This window comes from Strix aluco, chromosome 23 (assembly GCF_031877795.1).
Source record: "Strix aluco isolate bStrAlu1 chromosome 23, bStrAlu1.hap1, whole genome shotgun sequence".
In the NCBI taxonomy this organism is placed as follows: Eukaryota; Metazoa; Chordata; class Aves; order Strigiformes; family Strigidae; genus Strix; species Strix aluco.
In genome coordinates this window covers 10,779,923-10,792,322 of record NC_133953.1, presented here as the reverse complement: position 1 = coordinate 10,792,322, position 12,400 = coordinate 10,779,923, and positions in this window count along the sequence as shown.

Genomic DNA, 12,400 nt, shown 5'->3' with positions numbered 1-12,400 from the left:
AGAAAACAGTAACACATGTTCAGAATGAAAGAAAGCACAGAGCCCCAGATTTTATGTTGTCCTGGAGAGCTTGCAGAGCACTGGGGAAAGGCAGGCAGAGAATTCCCTGCTAGCACCTTCTCTGTGCCTGGGAAGCAGAAGTGTTCACATTGCATCGCAGAATGGCTTTTGTGCAGAAAACACTAACATTTGTTCAGAACAAAAGAAAGCACATAGCCCCAGATTTTATGTTGTCCTGGAGAGCTTGCAGAGCACTGGGGAAAGACAGGCAGAGAATTCCCTGCTAGTACCTTCTCTGTGCCTGGGAAGCAGAAGTGTTCACATTGCTTCGCAGAATCGCTTTTGTGCAGAAAACACTAACACTTGTTCAGAATGAAAGAAAGCACAGAGCCCCAGGTTTGCTGTTGTCCTGGAGAGCTTGCAGAGCACTGGGGAAAGGCAGGCAGAGAATTCCCTGCTAGCACCTTCTCTGTGCCTGGGAAGCAGAGTGTTCTCTTTGCTTCTCAGAATCGCTTTTGTGCAGAAAACAGCAACACTTGTTCAGAACGAAAGAAAGCACAGAGCCCCAGATTTTATGTTGTCCTGGAGAGCTTGCAGAGCACTGGGGAAAGGCAGGCAGAGAATTCCTTGCTAGCACCTTCTCTGTGCCTGGGAGGCAGAAGTGTTCACATTGCTTCGCAGAATCGCTTTTGTGCAGAAAACAGCAACACTTGTTCAGAATGTAAGAAAGCACAGAGCCCCAGATTTGCTGTTGTCCTGGAGAGCTTGCAGAGCACTGGGGAAAGGCAGGCAGAGAATTCCCTGCTAGCACCTTCTCTGTGCCTGGGAAGCAGAAGTGTTCACATTGCTTCGCAGAATCGCTTTTGTGCAGAAAACACTAACACTTGTTCAGAACGAAAGAAAGCAGAGAGCCCCAGATTCTATGTTGTCCTGGAGAGCTTGCAGAGCACTGGGGAAAGGCAGGCAGAGAATTCCCTGCTAGCACCTTCTCTGTGCCTGGGAAGCAGAAGTGTTCACATTGCTTCGCAGAATCGCTTTTGTGCAGAAAACAGCAACACTTGTTCAGAAGGAAAGAAAGCACACAGCCCCATATTTGCTGTTGTCCTGGAGAGCTTGCAGAGCACTGGGGAAAGGCAGGCAGAGAATTCCCTGCAAGCACCTTCTCTGTGCCTGGGAAGCAGAAGTGTTCACATTGCTTCGCAGAATCGCTTTTGTGCAGAAAACACTAACACTTGTTCAGAATGAAAGAAAGCACAGAGCCCCAGGTTTGCTGTTGTCCTGGAGAGCTTGCAGAGCACTGGGGAAAGGCAGGCAGAGAATTCCCTGCTAGCACCTTCTCTGTGCCTGGGAAGCAGAGTGTTCTCTTTGCTTCTCAGAATCGCTTTTGTGCAGAAAACAGCAACACTTGTTCAGAACGAAAGAAAGCACAGAGCCCCAGATTTTATGTTGTCCTGGAGAGCTTGCAGAGCACTGGGGAAAGGCAGGCAGAGAATTCCCTGCTAGCACCTTCTCTGTGCCTGGGAAGCAGAAGTGTTCACATTGCTTCGCAGAATCGCTTTTGTGCAGAAAACACTAACACTTGTTCAGAACGAAAGAAAGCACAGAGCCCCAGATTCTATGTTGTCCTGGAGAGCTTGCAGAGCACTGGGGAAAGGCAGGCAGAGAATTCCCTGCTAGCACCTTCTCTGTGCCTGGGAAGCAGAAGTGTTCACATTGCTTCGCAGAATCGCTTTTGTGCAGAAAACACTAACACTTGTTCAGAAGGAAAGAAAGCACAGAGCCCCAGATTTTATGTTGTCCTGGAGAGCTTGCAGAGCACTGGGGAAAGGCAGGCAGAGAATTCCCTGCTAGCACCTTCTCTGTGCCTGGGAAGCAGAAGTGTTCACATTGCTTCGCAGAATCGCTTTTGTGCAGAAAACAGTAACACTTGTTCAGAACGAAAGAAAGCAGAGAGCCCCAGATTCTATGTTGTCCTGGAGAGCTTGCAGAGCACTGGGGAAAGGCAGGCAGAGAATTCCCTGCTAGCACCTTCTCTGTGCCTGGGAAGCAGAAGTGTTCACATTGCTTCGCAGAATCGCTTTTGTGCAGAAAACACAAACACTTGTTCAGAACGAAAGATAGCAGAGAGCCCCAGATTTGCTGTTGTCCTGGAGAGCTTGCAGAGCACTGGGGAAAGGCAGGCAGAGAATTCCCTGCTAGCACCTTCTCTGTGCCTGGGAGGCAGAAGTGTTCACATTGCTTCGCAGAATCGCTTTTGTGCAGAAAACACTAACACTTGTTCAGAAGGAAAGAAAGCACAGAGCCCCAGATTCTATGTTGTCCTGGAGAGCTTGCAGAGCACTGGGGAAAGGCAGGCAGAGAATTCCCTGCTAGCACCTTCTCTGTGCCTGGGAAGCAGAAGTGTTCACATTGCTTCGCAGAATCGCTTTTGTGCAGAAAACACTAACACTTGTTCAGAACGAAAGAAAGCACAGAGCCCCAGATTTTATGTTGTCCTGGAGAGCTTGCAGAGCACTGGGGAAAGGCAGGCAGAGAATTCCCTGCTAGCACCTTCTCTGTGCCTGGGAAGCAGAAGTGTTCACATTGCTTCGCAGAATCGCTTTTGTGCAGAAAACACTAACACTTGTTCAGAAGGAAACAAAGCACAGAGCCCCAGATTTTATGTTGTCCCGGAGAGCTTGCAGAGCACTGGGGAAAGGCAGGCAGAGAATTCCCTGCTAGCACCTTCTCTGTGCCTGGGAAGCAGAAGTGTTCACATTGCTTCGCAGAATCGCTTTTGTGCAGAAAACAGTAACACTTGTTCAGAACGAAAGAAAGCAGAGAGCCCCAGATTCTATGTTGTCCTGGAGAGCTTGCAGAGCACTGGGGAAAGGCAGGCAGAGAATTCCCTGCTAGCACCTTCTCTGTGCCTGGGAAGCAGAAGTGTTCACATTGCTTCGCAGAATCGCTTTTGTGCAGAAAACACAAACACTTGTTCAGAACGAAAGAAAGCAGAGAGCCCCAGATTTGCTGTTGTCCTGGAGAGCTTGCAGAGCACTGGGGAAAGGCAGGCAGAGAATTCCCTGCTAGCACCTTCTCTGTGCCTGGGAGGCAGAAGTGTTCACATTGCTTTGCAGAATCGCTTTTGTGCAGAAAACACTAACACTTGTTCAGAAGGAAAGAAAGCACAGAGCCCCAGATTCTATGTTGTCCTGGAGAGCTTGCAGAGCACTGGGGAAAGGCAGGCAGAGAATTCCCTGCTAGCACCTTCTCTGTGCCTGGGAAGCAGAAGTGTTCACATTGCTTCGCAGAATCGCTTTTGTGCAGAAAACACAAACACTTGTTCAGAACGAAAGAAAGCAGAGAGCCCCAGATTTGCTGTTGTCCTGGAGAGCTTGCAGAGCACTGGGGAAAGGCAGGCAGAGAATTCCCTGCTAGCACCTTCTCTGTGCCTGGGAAGCAGAAGTGTTCACATTGCTTCGCAGAATCGCTTTTGTGCAGAAAACACTAACACTTGTTCAGAAGGAAAGAAAGCACAGAGCCCCAGATTCTATGTTGTCCTGGAGAGCTTGCAGAGCACTGGGGAAAGGCAGGCAGAGAATTCCCTGCTAGCACCTTCTCTGTGCCTGGGAAGCAGAAGTGTTCACATTGCTTCGCAGAATCGCTTTTGTGCAGAAAACAGCAACACTTGTTCAGAACGAAAGAAAGCAGAGAGCCCCAGATTCTATGTTGTCCTGGAGAGCTTGCAGAGCACTGGGGAAAGGCAGGCAGAGAATTCCCTGCAAGCACCTTCTCTGTGCCTGGGAAGCAGAAGTGTTCACATTGCTTCGCAGAATCGCTTTTGTGCAGAAAACAGTAACACATGTTCAGAATGAAAGAAAGCACAGAGCCCCAGATTTTATGTTGTCCTGGAGAGCTTGCAGAGCACTGGGGAAAGGCAGGCAGAGAATTCCCTGCTAGCACCTTCTCTGTGCCTGGGAAGCAGAAGTGTTCACATTGCATCGCAGAATGGCTTTTGTGCAGAAAACACTAACATTTGTTCAGAACAAAAGAAAGCACATAGCCCCAGATTTTATGTTGTCCTGGAGAGCTTGCAGAGCACTGGGGAAAGACAGGCAGAGAATTCCCTGCTAGTACCTTCTCTGTGCCTGGGAAGCAGAAGTGTTCACATTGCTTCGCAGAATCGCTTTTGTGCAGAAAACACTAACACTTGTTCAGAATGAAAGAAAGCACAGAGCCCCAGGTTTGCTGTTGTCCTGGAGAGCTTGCAGAGCACTGGGGAAAGGCAGGCAGAGAATTCCCTGCTAGCACCTTCTCTGTGCCTGGGAAGCAGAGTGTTCTCTTTGCTTCTCAGAATCGCTTTTGTGCAGAAAACAGCAACACTTGTTCAGAACGAAAGAAAGCACAGAGCCCCAGATTTTATGTTGTCCTGGAGAGCTTGCAGAGCACTGGGGAAAGGCAGGCAGAGAATTCCTTGCTAGCACCTTCTCTGTGCCTGGGAGGCAGAAGTGTTCACATTGCTTCGCAGAATCGCTTTTGTGCAGAAAACAGCAACACTTGTTCAGAATGTAAGAAAGCACAGAGCCCCAGATTTGCTGTTGTCCTGGAGAGCTTGCAGAGCACTGGGGAAAGGCAGGCAGAGAATTCCCTGCTAGCACCTTCTCTGTGCCTGGGAAGCAGAAGTGTTCACATTGCTTCGCAGAATCGCTTTTGTGCAGAAAACACAAACACTTGTTCAGAATGTAAGAAAGCAGAGAGCCCCAGATTTGCTGTTGTCCTGGAGAGCTTGCAGAGCACTGGGGAAAGGCAGGCAGAGAATTCCCTGCTAGCACCTTCTCTGTGCCTGGGAAGCAGAAGTGTTCACATTGCTTCGCAGAATCGCTTTTGTGCAGAAAACACTAACACTTGTTCAGAAGGAAAGAAAGCACAGAGCCCCAGATTCTATGTTGTCCTGGAGAGCTTGCAGAGCACTGGGGAAAGGCAGGCAGAGAATTCCCTGCTAGCACCTTCTCTGTGCCTGGGAAGCAGAAGTGTTCACATTGCTTCGCAGAATCGCTTTTGTGCAGAAAACAGCAACACTTGTTCAGAACGAAAGAAAGCAGAGAGCCCCAGATTCTATGTTGTCCTGGAGAGCTTGCAGAGCACTGGGGAAAGGCAGGCAGAGAATTCCCTGCAAGCACCTTCTCTGTGCCTGGGAAGCAGAAGTGTTCACATTGCTTCGCAGAATCGCTTTTGTGCAGAAAACAGTAACACATGTTCAGAATGAAAGAAAGCACAGAGCCCCAGATTTTATGTTGTCCTGGAGAGCTTGCAGAGCACTGGGGAAAGGCAGGCAGAGAATTCCCTGCTAGCACCTTCTCTGTGCCTGGGAAGCAGAAGTGTTCACATTGCATCGCAGAATGGCTTTTGTGCAGAAAACACTAACATTTGTTCAGAACAAAAGAAAGCACATAGCCCCAGATTTTATGTTGTCCTGGAGAGCTTGCAGAGCACTGGGGAAAGACAGGCAGAGAATTCCCTGCTAGTACCTTCTCTGTGCCTGGGAAGCAGAAGTGTTCACATTGCTTCGCAGAATCGCTTTTGTGCAGAAAACACTAACACTTGTTCAGAATGAAAGAAAGCACAGAGCCCCAGGTTTGCTGTTGTCCTGGAGAGCTTGCAGAGCACTGGGGAAAGGCAGGCAGAGAATTCCCTGCTAGCACCTTCTCTGTGCCTGGGAAGCAGAGTGTTCTCTTTGCTTCTCAGAATCGCTTTTGTGCAGAAAACAGCAACACTTGTTCAGAACGAAAGAAAGCACAGAGCCCCAGATTTTATGTTGTCCTGGAGAGCTTGCAGAGCACTGGGGAAAGGCAGGCAGAGAATTCCTTGCTAGCACCTTCTCTGTGCCTGGGAGGCAGAAGTGTTCACATTGCTTCGCAGAATCGCTTTTGTGCAGAAAACAGCAACACTTGTTCAGAATGTAAGAAAGCACAGAGCCCCAGATTTGCTGTTGTCCTGGAGAGCTTGCAGAGCACTGGGGAAAGGCAGGCAGAGAATTCCCTGCTAGCACCTTCTCTGTGCCTGGGAAGCAGAAGTGTTCACATTGCTTCGCAGAATCGCTTTTGTGCAGAAAACACTAACACTTGTTCAGAACGAAAGAAAGCAGAGAGCCCCAGATTCTATGTTGTCCTGGAGAGCTTGCAGAGCACTGGGGAAAGGCAGGCAGAGAATTCCCTGCTAGCACCTTCTCTGTGCCTGGGAAGCAGAAGTGTTCACATTGCTTCGCAGAATCGCTTTTGTGCAGAAAACACAAACACTTGTTCAGAACGAAAGAAAGCAGAGAGCCCCAGATTTGCTGTTGTCCTGGAGAGCTTGCAGAGCACTGGGGAAAGGCAGGCAGAGAATTCCCTGCTAGCACCTTCTCTGTGCCTGGGAGGCAGAAGTGTTCACATTGCTTTGCAGAATCGCTTTTGTGCAGAAAACACTAACACTTGTTCAGAAGGAAAGAAAGCACAGAGCCCCAGATTCTATGTTGTCCTGGAGAGCTTGCAGAGCACTGGGGAAAGGCAGGCAGAGAATTCCCTGCTAGCACCTTCTCTGTGCCTGGGAAGCAGAAGTGTTCACATTGCTTCGCAGAATCGCTTTTGTGCAGAAAACACAAACACTTGTTCAGAACGAAAGAAAGCAGAGAGCCCCAGATTTGCTGTTGTCCTGGAGAGCTTGCAGAGCACTGGGGAAAGGCAGGCAGAGAATTCCCTGCTAGCACCTTCTCTGTGCCTGGGAAGCAGAAGTGTTCACATTGCTTCGCAGAATCGCTTTTGTGCAGAAAACACTAACACTTGTTCAGAAGGAAAGAAAGCACAGAGCCCCAGATTCTATGTTGTCCTGGAGAGCTTGCAGAGCACTGGGGAAAGGCAGGCAGAGAATTCCCTGCTAGCACCTTCTCTGTGCCTGGGAAGCAGAAGTGTTCACATTGCTTCGCAGAATCGCTTTTGTGCAGAAAACAGCAACACTTGTTCAGAACGAAAGAAAGCAGAGAGCCCCAGATTCTATGTTGTCCTGGAGAGCTTGCAGAGCACTGGGGAAAGGCAGGCAGAGAATTCCCTGCAAGCACCTTCTCTGTGCCTGGGAAGCAGAAGTGTTCACATTGCTTCGCAGAATCGCTTTTGTGCAGAAAACAGTAACACATGTTCAGAATGAAAGAAAGCACAGAGCCCCAGATTTTATGTTGTCCTGGAGAGCTTGCAGAGCACTGGGGAAAGGCAGGCAGAGAATTCCCTGCTAGCACCTTCTCTGTGCCTGGGAAGCAGAAGTGTTCACATTGCATCGCAGAATGGCTTTTGTGCAGAAAACACTAACATTTGTTCAGAACAAAAGAAAGCACATAGCCCCAGATTTTATGTTGTCCTGGAGAGCTTGCAGAGCACTGGGGAAAGACAGGCAGAGAATTCCCTGCTAGCACCTTCTCTGTGCCTGGGAAGCAGAGTGTTCTCTTTGCTTCTCAGAATCGCTTTTGTGCAGAAAACAGCAACACTTGTTCAGAACGAAAGAAAGCACAGAGCCCCAGATTTTATGTTGTCCTGGAGAGCTTGCAGAGCACTGGGGAAAGGCAGGCAGAGAATTCCTTGCTAGCACCTTCTCTGTGCCTGGGAGGCAGAAGTGTTCACATTGCTTCGCAGAATCGCTTTTGTGCAGAAAACAGCAACACTTGTTCAGAATGTAAGAAAGCACAGAGCCCCAGATTTGCTGTTGTCCTGGAGAGCTTGCAGAGCACTGGGGAAAGGCAGGCAGAGAATTCCCTGCTAGCACCTTCTCTGTGCCTGGGAAGCAGAAGTGTTCACATTGCTTCGCAGAATCGCTTTTGTGCAGAAAACACAAACACTTGTTCAGAATGTAAGAAAGCAGAGAGCCCCAGATTTGCTGTTGTCCTGGAGAGCTTGCAGAGCACTGGGGAAAGGCAGGCAGAGAATTCCCTGCTAGCACCTTCTCTGTGCCTGGGAAGCAGAAGTGTTCACATTGCTTCGCAGAATCGCTTTTGTGCAGAAAACACTAACACTTGTTCAGAAGGAAAGAAAGCACAGAGCCCCAGATTCTATGTTGTCCTGGAGAGCTTGCAGAGCACTGGGGAAAGGCAGGCAGAGAATTCCCTGCTAGCACCTTCTCTGTGCCTGGGAAGCAGAAGTGTTCACATTGCTTCGCAGAATCGCTTTTGTGCAGAAAACAGCAACACTTGTTCAGAACGAAAGAAAGCAGAGAGCCCCAGATTCTATGTTGTCCTGGAGAGCTTGCAGAGCACTGGGGAAAGGCAGGCAGAGAATTCCCTGCAAGCACCTTCTCTGTGCCTGGGAAGCAGAAGTGTTCACATTGCTTCGCAGAATCGCTTTTGTGCAGAAAACAGTAACACATGTTCAGAATGAAAGAAAGCACAGAGCCCCAGATTTTATGTTGTCCTGGAGAGCTTGCAGAGCACTGGGGAAAGGCAGGCAGAGAATTCCCTGCTAGCACCTTCTCTGTGCCTGGGAAGCAGAAGTGTTCACATTGCATCGCAGAATGGCTTTTGTGCAGAAAACACTAACATTTGTTCAGAACAAAAGAAAGCACATAGCCCCAGATTTTATGTTGTCCTGGAGAGCTTGCAGAGCACTGGGGAAAGACAGGCAGAGAATTCCCTGCTAGTACCTTCTCTGTGCCTGGGAAGCAGAAGTGTTCACATTGCTTCGCAGAATCGCTTTTGTGCAGAAAACACTAACACTTGTTCAGAATGAAAGAAAGCACAGAGCCCCAGGTTTGCTGTTGTCCTGGAGAGCTTGCAGAGCACTGGGGAAAGGCAGGCAGAGAATTCCCTGCTAGCACCTTCTCTGTGCCTGGGAAGCAGAGTGTTCTCTTTGCTTCTCAGAATCGCTTTTGTGCAGAAAACAGCAACACTTGTTCAGAACGAAAGAAAGCACAGAGCCCCAGATTTTATGTTGTCCTGGAGAGCTTGCAGAGCACTGGGGAAAGGCAGGCAGAGAATTCCTTGCTAGCACCTTCTCTGTGCCTGGGAGGCAGAAGTGTTCACATTGCTTCGCAGAATCGCTTTTGTGCAGAAAACAGCAACACTTGTTCAGAATGTAAGAAAGCACAGAGCCCCAGATTTGCTGTTGTCCTGGAGAGCTTGCAGAGCACTGGGGAAAGGCAGGCAGAGAATTCCCTGCTAGCACCTTCTCTGTGCCTGGGAAGCAGAAGTGTTCACATTGCTTCGCAGAATCGCTTTTGTGCAGAAAACACTAACACTTGTTCAGAACGAAAGAAAGCAGAGAGCCCCAGATTCTATGTTGTCCTGGAGAGCTTGCAGAGCACTGGGGAAAGGCAGGCAGAGAATTCCCTGCTAGCACCTTCTCTGTGCCTGGGAAGCAGAAGTGTTCACATTGCTTCGCAGAATCGCTTTTGTGCAGAAAACACAAACACTTGTTCAGAACGAAAGAAAGCAGAGAGCCCCAGATTTGCTGTTGTCCTGGAGAGCTTGCAGAGCACTGGGGAAAGGCAGGCAGAGAATTCCCTGCTAGCACCTTCTCTGTGCCTGGGAGGCAGAAGTGTTCACATTGCTTTGCAGAATCGCTTTTGTGCAGAAAACACTAACACTTGTTCAGAAGGAAAGAAAGCACAGAGCCCCAGATTCTATGTTGTCCTGGAGAGCTTGCAGAGCACTGGGGAAAGGCAGGCAGAGAATTCCCTGCTAGCACCTTCTCTGTGCCTGGGAAGCAGAAGTGTTCACATTGCTTCGCAGAATCGCTTTTGTGCAGAAAACACAAACACTTGTTCAGAACGAAAGAAAGCAGAGAGCCCCAGATTTGCTGTTGTCCTGGAGAGCTTGCAGAGCACTGGGGAAAGGCAGGCAGAGAATTCCCTGCTAGCACCTTCTCTGTGCCTGGGAAGCAGAAGTGTTCACATTGCTTCGCAGAATCGCTTTTGTGCAGAAAACACTAACACTTGTTCAGAAGGAAAGAAAGCACAGAGCCCCAGGTTTGCTGTTGTCCTGGAGAGCTTGCAGAGCACTGGGGAAAGGCAGGCAGAGAATTCCCTGCTAGCACCTTCTCTGTGCCTGGGAAGCAGAAGTGTTCACATTGCTTCGCAGAATCGCTTTTGTGCAGAAAACAGCAACACTTGTTCAGAACGAAAGAAAGCAGAGAGCCCCAGATTCTATGTTGTCCTGGAGAGCTTGCAGAGCACTGGGGAAAGGCAGGCAGAGAATTCCCTGCAAGCACCTTCTCTGTGCCTGGGAAGCAGAAGTGTTCACATTGCTTCGCAGAATCGCTTTTGTGCAGAAAACAGTAACACATGTTCAGAATGAAAGAAAGCACAGAGCCCCAGATTTTATGTTGTCCTGGAGAGCTTGCAGAGCACTGGGGAAAGGCAGGCAGAGAATTCCCTGCTAGCACCTTCTCTGTGCCTGGGAAGCAGAAGTGTTCACATTGCATCGCAGAATGGCTTTTGTGCAGAAAACACTAACATTTGTTCAGAACAAAAGAAAGCACATAGCCCCAGATTTTATGTTGTCCTGGAGAGCTTGCAGAGCACTGGGGAAAGACAGGCAGAGAATTCCCTGCTAGTACCTTCTCTGTGCCTGGGAAGCAGAAGTGTTCACATTGCTTCGCAGAATCGCTTTTGTGCAGAAAACACTAACACTTGTTCAGAATGAAAGAAAGCACAGAGCCCCAGGTTTGCTGTTGTCCTGGAGAGCTTGCAGAGCACTGGGGAAAGGCAGGCAGAGAATTCCCTGCTAGCACCTTCTCTGTGCCTGGGAAGCAGAGTGTTCTCTTTGCTTCTCAGAATCGCTTTTGTGCAGAAAACAGCAACACTTGTTCAGAACGAAAGAAAGCACAGAGCCCCAGATTTTATGTTGTCCTGGAGAGCTTGCAGAGCACTGGGGAAAGGCAGGCAGAGAATTCCTTGCTAGCACCTTCTCTGTGCCTGGGAGGCAGAAGTGTTCACATTGCTTCGCAGAATCGCTTTTGTGCAGAAAACAGCAACACTTGTTCAGAATGTAAGAAAGCACAGAGCCCCAGATTTGCTGTTGTCCTGGAGAGCTTGCAGAGCACTGGGGAAAGGCAGGCAGAGAATTCCCTGCTAGCACCTTCTCTGTGCCTGGGAAGCAGAAGTGTTCACATTGCTTCGCAGAATCGCTTTTGTGCAGAAAACACTAACACTTGTTCAGAACGAAAGAAAGCAGAGAGCCCCAGATTCTATGTTGTCCTGGAGAGCTTGCAGAGCACTGGGGAAAGGCAGGCAGAGAATTCCCTGCTAGCACCTTCTCTGTGCCTGGGAAGCAGAAGTGTTCACATTGCTTCGCAGAATCGCTTTTGTGCAGAAAACAGCAACACTTGTTCAGAATGTAAGAAAGCACAGAGCCCCAGATTTGCTGTTGTCCTGGAGAGCTTGCAGAGCACTGGGGAAAGGCAGGCAGAGAATTCCCTGCAAGCACCTTCTCTGTGCCTGGGAAGCAGAAGTGTTCACATTGCTTCGCAGAATCGCTTTTGTGCAGAAAACAGTAACACATGTTCAGAATGAAAGAAAGCACAGAGCCCCAGATTTTATGTTGCCCTGGAGAGCTTGCAGAGCACTGGGGAAAGGCAGGCAGAGAATTCCCTGCTAGCACCTTCTCTGTGCCTGGGAAGCAGAAGTGTTCACATTGCTTCGCAGAATCGCTTTTGTGCAGAAAACACTAACACTTGTTCAGAAGGAAACAAAGCACAGAGCCCCAGATTTTATGTTGTCCTGGAGAGCTTGCAGAGCACTGGGGAAAGGCAGGCAGAGCATTCCCTGCTAGAACCTTCTCTGTGCCTGGGAAGCAGAAGTGTTCACATTGCTTCGCAGAATCGCTTTTGTGCAGAAAACACTAACACTTGTTCAGAACGAAAGAAAGCAGAGAGCCCCAGATTCTATGTTGTCCTGGAGAGCTTGCAGAGCACTGGGGAAAGGCAGGCAGAGAATTCCCTGCTAGCACCTTCTCTGTGCCTGGGAGGCAGAAGTGTTCACATTGCTTCGCAGAATCGCTTTTGTGCAGAAAACACTAACACTTGTTCAGAAGGAAAGAAAGCACAGAGCCCCAGATTCTATGTTGTCCTGGAGAGCTTGCAGAGCACTGGGGAAAGGCAGGCAGAGAATTCCCTGCTAGCACTTTCTCTGTGCCTGGGAAGCAGAAGTGTTCACATTGCTTCGCAGAATCGCATTTGTGCAGAAAACATCAACACTTGTTCAGAACGAAAGAAAGCAGAGAGCCCCAGATTCTATGTTGTCCTGGAGAGCTTGCAGAGCACTGGGGAAAGGCAGGCAGAGAATTCCCTGCAAGCACCTTCTCTGTGCCTGGGAAGCAGAAGTGTTCACATTGCTTCGCAGAATCGCTTTTGTGCAGAAAACAGTAACACATGTTCAGAATGAAAGAAAGCACAGAGCCCCAGATTTT